We start from the raw sequence: 8,978 nt of genomic DNA, 5'->3' as shown, positions 1-8,978 counted from the left end.
ATCTTATCTTAAGAAAGACAAAAACCTGGTATAAAAAGGTGGCTATCTACCTGATGCAAGTAGCGACGTTTTACTCTTTAAAAAAATAAATCCAGAAAGAAACACCTTTCTCCAATTTCAGTTCAAGCTGATTTCCACAATAATTTATGGAGATGGTTGGGGAAGTTTCAACAACGGTGCCAGAGGAGTCCAGACATTTTATTTTTAAGATACCGCCAACTGCAAAAAAACACAAATCCCCTGAAATGTTGCTGGGTCTGTTATAAAAAAAGGGAAAACGACAGACACCCCTTTGCACTGTTTTTTTTTCTTTTGAAAGCAGCACATTATAGTTAGTCAGTTTCCTTCCCCCAAATCTCCAGTTAGATTCTTTTTGCAGGAGTTAGTTTAGAGAATGCTGCTAAAGGTGCATTTGATATCAGCACATTTGGTTAAAAAAGTTTTATGGTAGTAACATATAACTGGCTGGCCAAAACCAGATGACGTGTGCATAAAAAGCAGAATTCAAAAATTACCACCATGCACGTTCTCTGAAATTTGTTTAGCACAATGGTTGGGGGAAGGATGTGACAACACCTCATATACAATACCCTGGAATGTCTACTTTATAAAAATATTAACTTTCATGATGTTAACATTAACTGGGGGATGCAAAAATATGCCAAACTGAAGATAGGCCAAGCATACCTATATATGAAGTTGAAAAACTGATATGTACAAGTCTCGATTGTGGCCTTTTAGCCCCCAAACAACCCAGCAAACCTATGCATGGGTGATATCACTGTACTCAGGAGATGTTGCTGAACACATATTGGGGTGTTGTTTGGCAGTGATACATAACAGGACCTGTTAATTCATGCCTAAAGTACAATGTATGTGTCAAAAAACACGAAGAAAATTACTACCCAAAAGTTTGCCAAAGGCTGGTGGTAGAATTATTGCATGAAAAGTATTAAACTACCACCATTCAAAATACCCTGAGTTGTCTACACATATTGGCGTGTTGTTTGGCAGTGACACATAACACGATCTGTTAATTCATGCCTAAAGTACAATGTGTGTGAAAAAAAACACACAAAAAAGGACTACCTAAATGTTTGAAAAAGTCTGGTGGTCGAATTAGTGCATGGAAAGTGTTAAAAAAAGCACCATTTGAAATACCCTAGGGTGTCTACTTTCCAAAAATATATGGTTTGGTGGGGGTAAAATACATTGGCCGGCTTTACAAATGTCCCAAATAGGACATGTGCGCAGGTTGACTACTTGTCAAAATTCCAATTTGAAAAATGGATATGCGCACCTACCAAATTGGGCCTTTTAGCCCCCAAACAACTCAACAAGCCTATGCATGGGTGGTATCACTGTACTCGGGAGATGTTGCTGAACATATATTAGTGTGTTTTTTGGCAGCAAGACATAACAGGAGTTTATACCTGAATTGCAATGTATGTGAAAAAAAAAAATACCTTTGTGAAGTTTGGCATAGACTGGTGGTAAAATGGATGCATAGAAAGTGTCAAAATATACTTAGATGAATACCCTGGGTTGTCTACTTTAAAAAATACATATACATGTGGAGTGTTTTCCAGAGATTTATGACAGATAATAGTGTTACAATGTCACGAGTGATACATTTTTAAAATGTATGTTTTGAAACCGCCATATCCTACTTGTACTTATAGCCCTATAACTTGCAAAAAAAAAGCAAAAAATCATGTAAACACTGGGTATTTTTAAACTCAGGACAACATTTTGAATCTATTTAGCAGTTTTTTTTCATTCGCTTTTGTAGATGAGTAAAAGATTTTCCAAGTAAAAGTCAAAAAACACGTTTTTTTTTCAATTTTTTATCATATTTTCTCATTTTTTTAAAATTAAATTACATGAGATTATATAAATAATGGTATGTAAAGAAAGCCCATTTTGTCCTGAAAAAAACAATATATAATTTGTATGGGAACAGTAAATGAGAGAGCGGAAAATTACAGCTAAACACAAACACCACAAAAGTGTAAAAAGAGGCCTGGTCACAAATGTACAATATCGCAAAAAAAGTCCAGTCCTTAAGGGGTTAAAAATCAGTGCTTTTAGCACTTGAACCGTATACAAAATATAGGATTTAGAATACGTACAAAGAACCGATTCTGGACCAAATCCATCCGGCGGGATGCACATTCACAAATTACGCTCTCTTGCTTTGTTTAAAAGCAAACAATAATTTGAAGTACCGTATATACTCGAGTATAAGCCGAGTTTTTCAGCACATTTTTTGTGCTGAAAAACCCCAACTCGGCTTATACTTGAGTCAGTGTCTGTATTATGGCAATTTACATTGCCATAATACAGACAATGGGGCTGTGGGGGCTGCAGAGATCTTACTTACCTCTCCTGCAGCTCCTGTCAGCTCTCTCCTCCTCCGCGCCGTCCGTTCAGCACCTCGGTCAGCTCCCAGTGTAAGTCTCGCAAGAGCCGCGGGGTCATAGTGCGGCTTTCGCGAGACTTACAGTGTGAGCTGACAGAGGGAGCTGCACGGACCGGCGCGGAGGAGAAGGGAGCTGACAGGAGCTGCAGGAGAAGTAAGTGCTCCCTGCCATCCCCCCTTCTCCCCCCACTGAACCACCAATGCCACTGGACCACCAGGGAGTGAGAGCCCCCCTCCCTGGCCAGCTAGCAAGCAGGGAGGGGGGACGAAAATAAATAAATATAAATAATAAAATATTAATAATTAAAAAAATAATAATAGTACAAATAAAATAATAAAAAAATGTATTAAAATAATATAAAAAATAATAATTAAATAAAATAATAAAAAATAATAAAAAAATATTAAAATAATTTAAAAAAAATCCCCCACCAAGGCTCTGCAACACACACACTGCACTCATATACACACACACACTGCATTCATACACACACACTGCACTCATATACACACTGCACTCATACACACTGCATTTACACACACACTGCATTCATACACACACTGCATTCATACACACACACTGCAAATAAATATTCAATTAATATAATTTTTTTAGGATCTAATTTTATTTAGAAATTTACCAGTAGCTGCTGCATTTCCCACCCTAGTCTTATACTCGAGTCAATAAGTTTTCCAAGTTTTTTGGGGTAAAATTAGGGGCCTCGGCTTATATTCGGGTCGGCTTATACTCGAGTATATACGGTACTATTTGCCCACTGGCAGAGCTAGTTCAATAAAACTTGGTAGCGCAAAGTTTAATCACATGGTGGCAAGCACTTCCTGGCCAGCCACCATATTAAAAACTGAAGACAAAAAAAACAAAAACCTATGGCCTCCATAAAAATATAAGTGAGGTTATACTGCTAAGCTTAGCACAGGGAGAAAGCTTCAGGCTCCAGAGAACAGTGCTCTGCTGACCCTAAGTAAGAAAGTCAAACTATTTGATTACTTACAGAGGGGGCACCATAACCTCTATAGCATTGTAGTAGTGATGGTAATTGGATTGTTCCTTTATGGTTACAATAACCTAATTGGAAACAAATTTTAAGTCAGCTATGTTTCTGTTCCACTACTCAGGTTAAACAATTTGACATCCACTTTGAATTCGTAACAGTTCTGAAATTAGTGAATAAAGATGTAAGAGTACACTTTCCAGGCAATTTTCACTTTTGTGAGGAGACCTTATAAGGTCACCTGTCTTTTCCATTTTTCTTTCTGTGAAACTCTAGGTGCAGCAGTCTACTTCTAAACATGTTACTCTGAGTTTTGTGTACTCTCTACATGTGCTGTACAGACTGTGCCTCCTGGTACTCAGTCCCCCGTTGTTCAGGCAGTGCTACCTGGTACTCAGACAGGGCCTGTGCCGTACTAAGAGGGTGTCTACCCTGGGTGCCACTCACTAGGGGGGTGCCCAAGGCGCACTTCCATATGTAAAGTTACCAAGCCGCTTGCAGGAGTCTCCACGTTCACTTACATCAAGCAGCAGCATGTCCTTGTTTCTCACGATCCGCGAGAGCGTCTCAGCAGGTTGCTAAGACATGCTGCTCCAAGATGTGAAGAGAACGTGGAGACTCCTGGGCCCCTCCCCTCTTCACTGGACAACCATGTTGTGCCACCGGACCACCAGGGAATTTAGTGTGCCCCCACTCCCTGGACACAGGTAAGAGTCGGGGACACACACACACACAATACACTGGTCACTATATACACACACACACACACTGCATGTGTATATATATATATATATATATATATATATATATATATATATATTACAGAGAACCAAAAGACAAAACAAAATATATACAATAAATCAGAATAAGCACGAATCGTGCAGGCAACATATACTGAAACAGTCCTTTGGTATAAGGGTGGGATTGTGCAGTTACCACGAGTAGCAGGTAGGGCACAGATCCAGAGTCACAAGACTAATATACTGACACCAGGAAGCAAGATCAGAAGCAGAATAAATGAACAAGGCTGCAGGGTCAGGATCACTGGTAATAAAGCAGAGAACACGGAACCAGAACACAGGATCGGAGGGCACAGGAACGAAGGACCAGGAGGACACAGTAACGCAGGATCAGGAAGACACAGGACGAAGACCAGGAGGCGCAGGACACAGGACCAAGGAACAGTATGCAGGATCAAGGAGCCAGAATCACAGGGAACCGGGAGACAAGAGACAATGATCTGACAAGGAGTGAGGGGAGAAACCAAACTATATAGGTGCTAAACAAGGAGTAGGTGAAATGCTAATGAAAAGAAATTAGAAACAGTGCCAAACAGAGATAGTGGTGTGAATGGGTACTGCACAAGGGAATATCAACTAAGTGTGTTGTGACACAGTGTTTGTATCTGTGCATGGCTTTGTTTCTATGTATCTGCATGTGTATACCTATGTGTCTGTGTAGCTATATGTGCTAGTGTGAGCATCTGTGTGTCTATGTATCTGCATGTGTGCCAGTGTGTGTATATTTGAGTATATGTGCATAGATTTCAGCATTTCGCCAACACTACACACAAATACACCACTGCATACAAATATCAATAACATATACAAACACACCACCATATTAAAAAACCACACTACACAAAAATACACGCCTGCATTCAAATTCCAACACTACATGCAAACACACCTCTACATTCGCTCACACATACTTCATACAAAAACATGCTTACATTAAAACACACAAACATTGCTCAGTGCTAAATACTAAAAGGGACATATAACAGAGCTCCCCGTACCCCTGGCTGGGTACCTCCGCCAAAGGACCACTTCCTAGCTGGAACAGGGGACTATCCGCAGCACTTCTTGCCCTCAGTCGCCGTGGCTTGACTGTGGCCCTGGAACCGAATGGGGAATTAGCTTTAGTCCTTACAAGGACTTTCCCCGTTGAATCCCCAGCAATGCTGGAACAGCAGACACAGGAGTAAATCTTCTTTCCCTCCAATAACAGGACGTCACACAGTTTTGGAGTGAAAGCTGGAATAGGATTTTAATGGAAATTGAGGAAAAATTGCCCAAAAGATCAATATCCCAGAATCTAAGGAAACAGATAAGGGGGTAACCCTAAATAAATTGGTAACAAAGAAAGAAGAGAACGATCTGTTCCTAATATCACTATCAAATGTATCGATACAGATAAAACTAATAGAATCATTGAATTATTAAAAATCTTGAAGATACTTTATTGAAGATAAAAAACAGACAATGGACGTACAGAAACCCTAGCGGGGGTAACATATATATGTGACACAATAGACTGAGTTGATAGACGTCACTATATCAAAGAATACCGATAAATATATAAAGTGTAACTGATACACTCACACAATTATTGCAGGCTAATGTACTAAAAAAGATAGCCCAAACTCAGCTAATAGTTCTCACATGAATAAATGGGAAAAGAGCAAAGATTAAGTTGGCTGAGCTCGTCAGAAAAAAACCCTCATTAAACGAATTGTACAACAGCGGTGGATAACACTATGTATCAAAATATCAACAATGAATCTAGTACAGTGTATCCAAGCGGTATAATTGAAACAAAGTTAGGAGGGAAATCAGCCGAAACTCAATCAGTAATAGTAGTTACAACTATTGGATGCCACCTAAAGGAAAGCTGATCCCAGCAGTTTATTGCAAGCATATTGATGCAGAGAACCATATAAACAGCAAAATGCCTTAATCGGCGTTCAAGCTGAGAATCGAAGATAATTGGCTGCCTGATAGTGATAAGATTGTCGTTGCGTGTGCAAATAGTGTCATAGAACTATTGGATAACTTATTAATGATGTGCCAATGGGCAGTTCGTTAAACATGAAGAGCAGCCGTAAATAATATCTGGCACATACATTTGGTTAAGAATAGATAGTGAAAGGTAAAGTAGCTGGAAAGGTGCCTTCGTGGGCACCTAATACAGAAAAGATAGTATAAAGACAAAGAATCTTAACACTTGCACAGGGAGTCAAAACAATCCTTGGTGGTCAAATGTTTTAAATTCTATAAAGTTGTAATGAAAATACCCTGATCGGTATTTAGTTTGTCTATTTTACAGAGTTGGCTATCAGCCGGCTAAGGTTCCCTGGGTGGCTATTCGGTCTAGCCCATGGTAAATATCAACCTGCAAAAAAGGGGGTGCCGTGGAACATAGAAGACAAAACTAAATTAAGTTAAGCATATAAGCGTTGAGCCCCAATTCTAATGGAGGCACACTGGCCTTTTATGCAAGTTTCCCAACAAGGGCGACACCCAGGTGGACCTTGTTGGGCACAGGGACACAAAGTGAACAAACCAATAAAAACAGAGTCATACAGTGAGACAGTCCCATACACAAACAATAGAATCCCTCCTCTGTGCTTGGGAGATAATTGAATCAGGAACTGTACTAATCTAAACCAATTATCTCCAAGCACAGTAAAAAAACAAAAAACTGTTTTATGAAACCCCCAAAAGTACCTTAAAAACACACAAAACCCCATAAAAGTCACATCCCCTGATCTGGGTGAACAACATATCCAAAAATCACCCATATCGGTTCAGGGGTTCAGGAAATTCCTGGAAGTCATGGTTTTGACTGAACGCAAGCAAATATAAGATCCAAATGCTCCAGGTATGCCCCTGAACAGTGCTGTACAGTCAGTCAGTCAGTGCTGTACAGTCAGTCAGTGTCAGTGCTGTACAGTTAGTCAGTGATAGTCAGTCAGTGTCAGTGCTGTACAGTCAGTCAGTGCTGTACAGTCAGTCAGTCAGTGCTGTACAGTCAGTCAGTCAGTGATAGTCAGTCAGTGCTGTACAGTCAGTCAGTGATAGTCAGTCAGTGCTGTACAGTCAGTGCTGTACAGTCAGTCAGTGATAGTCAGTCAGTGCTGTAAAGTCAGTCAGTGATAGTCCGTGAATCAGTGCTGTAGTCAGTCAGTCAGTGATAGTCAGTCAGTGCTGTAAAGTAAGTTAGTAAGTCAGTCAGTCAGTCATAGTCAGTCAGTGCTGTACAGTCAGTGCTGTAAAGTAAGTTAGTAAGTCAGTCAGTCATAGTCAGTCAGTGCTGTATAGTCAGTCAGTCAGTGCTGTAAAGTAAGTTAGTAAGTCAGTCAGTCAGTGATAGTCAGTCAGTGCTGTACAGTCAGTCAGTGCTGTATAGTCAGTCAGTCAGTGCTGTACAGGGGCGGATTAAGAGCACAGTGGGCCTGGTGCTGACAATTATGATGGGCCTAATTACGGAATCTTATTGACCAAAAACACTAAAACAGTCATACCTCCCAAGCGTCATGTATCTGATGGAGATGGTGCTGAAGGGAAACTCATAGGATGCGGCTATAAGAAAACACATACTCTATTCTAATCTCTCTCTAATTTTTGCTTTCATCTTTCAAGTAAATCCATAACCCTTAACAGCAGTGTCCAGTGAAGCAGGAAGTCAATGGGCGGGGTAAAAGGGTGGGCCATTGGTGCGAATCACGTGACCAGACCTGCTAAAAGGGGAGAACATGCCCAAAAAGGGGGCATGTCTGTCCAAAGAATTTGAAGGACAGCCTGGCATGAATGCATGTCAGGCTGCCCGCCAATCCTGCAGGCTGTCCAACTAAGGGCATACTATGCAGGCAGCACCCTGAGCTTGACATAAATGTGTCTAATGATGCGTTCACTCCATGCTTTCTAAGGACTGCCCCCTAGCACTCACATGTCCACTTGTCTCCTTACTTTCTTACTAGCAGGTAGAAGTTCCTGGTATATAGTCTGGGACAGAGAAAAGGTGTATGTACTGAGTGTAGAAGAAAGGGTACATGCCACAGTGTTAAAAGAGACAAGCGTCTGCATTACCTAAACTAATTTTATTGTCAGCCAGTCCACACAAGTTTTGTTGACATACATCCCTCTTAAGCTTCCAAACTTAAAGGGACACTATAGTCACCATAACAACTACAGCTTATTGTATTTGTTCTGGTAAGTAGAATCATTCCATTCAGGCCTTTTGCAGTAAACACTGTCTTTTCAGAGAAAATAACTCCACTGGCCACTCCTTAGATGGCTGCTAGAGGTGCTTCCTGGGACAGTACTGCCTAGTGTGCAGCACTGTCATTCAGTGTCTCCACCCTCTGCATGCAGACACTGAACTTTCCTCATACAGATGCATTGATTCAATTTATCTTTATGAGGAGATGCTGATTGGCCAGGGCTTGTGCTGGCTCTGCCCCTGATCTGCCTAGTTGACAGTCTCAGCCAATCCTATGGGGAAGTATTGTCATTTGCTCAGACCACCACTTCTGATGATGTCAGCAGACAGTCAGTTCAGCAGCAGAGCCAGCAGCTGCAGACTTGAATACAAGTTATATTTTAATATACTTAGGGAGGCAAGAAGGGGCCAGGGTGGTGGTTTTAACATAATAGGGTCAGAAATACATGATTGTGTTCCAGACCCTATAGTGCTCCTTTAAGCAAGAGTATGTGAAGAGTAGTTGGGGTTGCCACCTTTCTTGGAAAAAAAATACCAGC

This window comes from Pelobates fuscus, chromosome 1, assembly GCF_036172605.1.
Source record: "Pelobates fuscus isolate aPelFus1 chromosome 1, aPelFus1.pri, whole genome shotgun sequence".
In the NCBI taxonomy this organism is placed as follows: domain Eukaryota; kingdom Metazoa; phylum Chordata; class Amphibia; order Anura; family Pelobatidae; genus Pelobates; species Pelobates fuscus.
The sequence above is the reverse complement of the archived record's forward strand: the minus strand, read 5'-3'. Positions refer to the sequence as shown.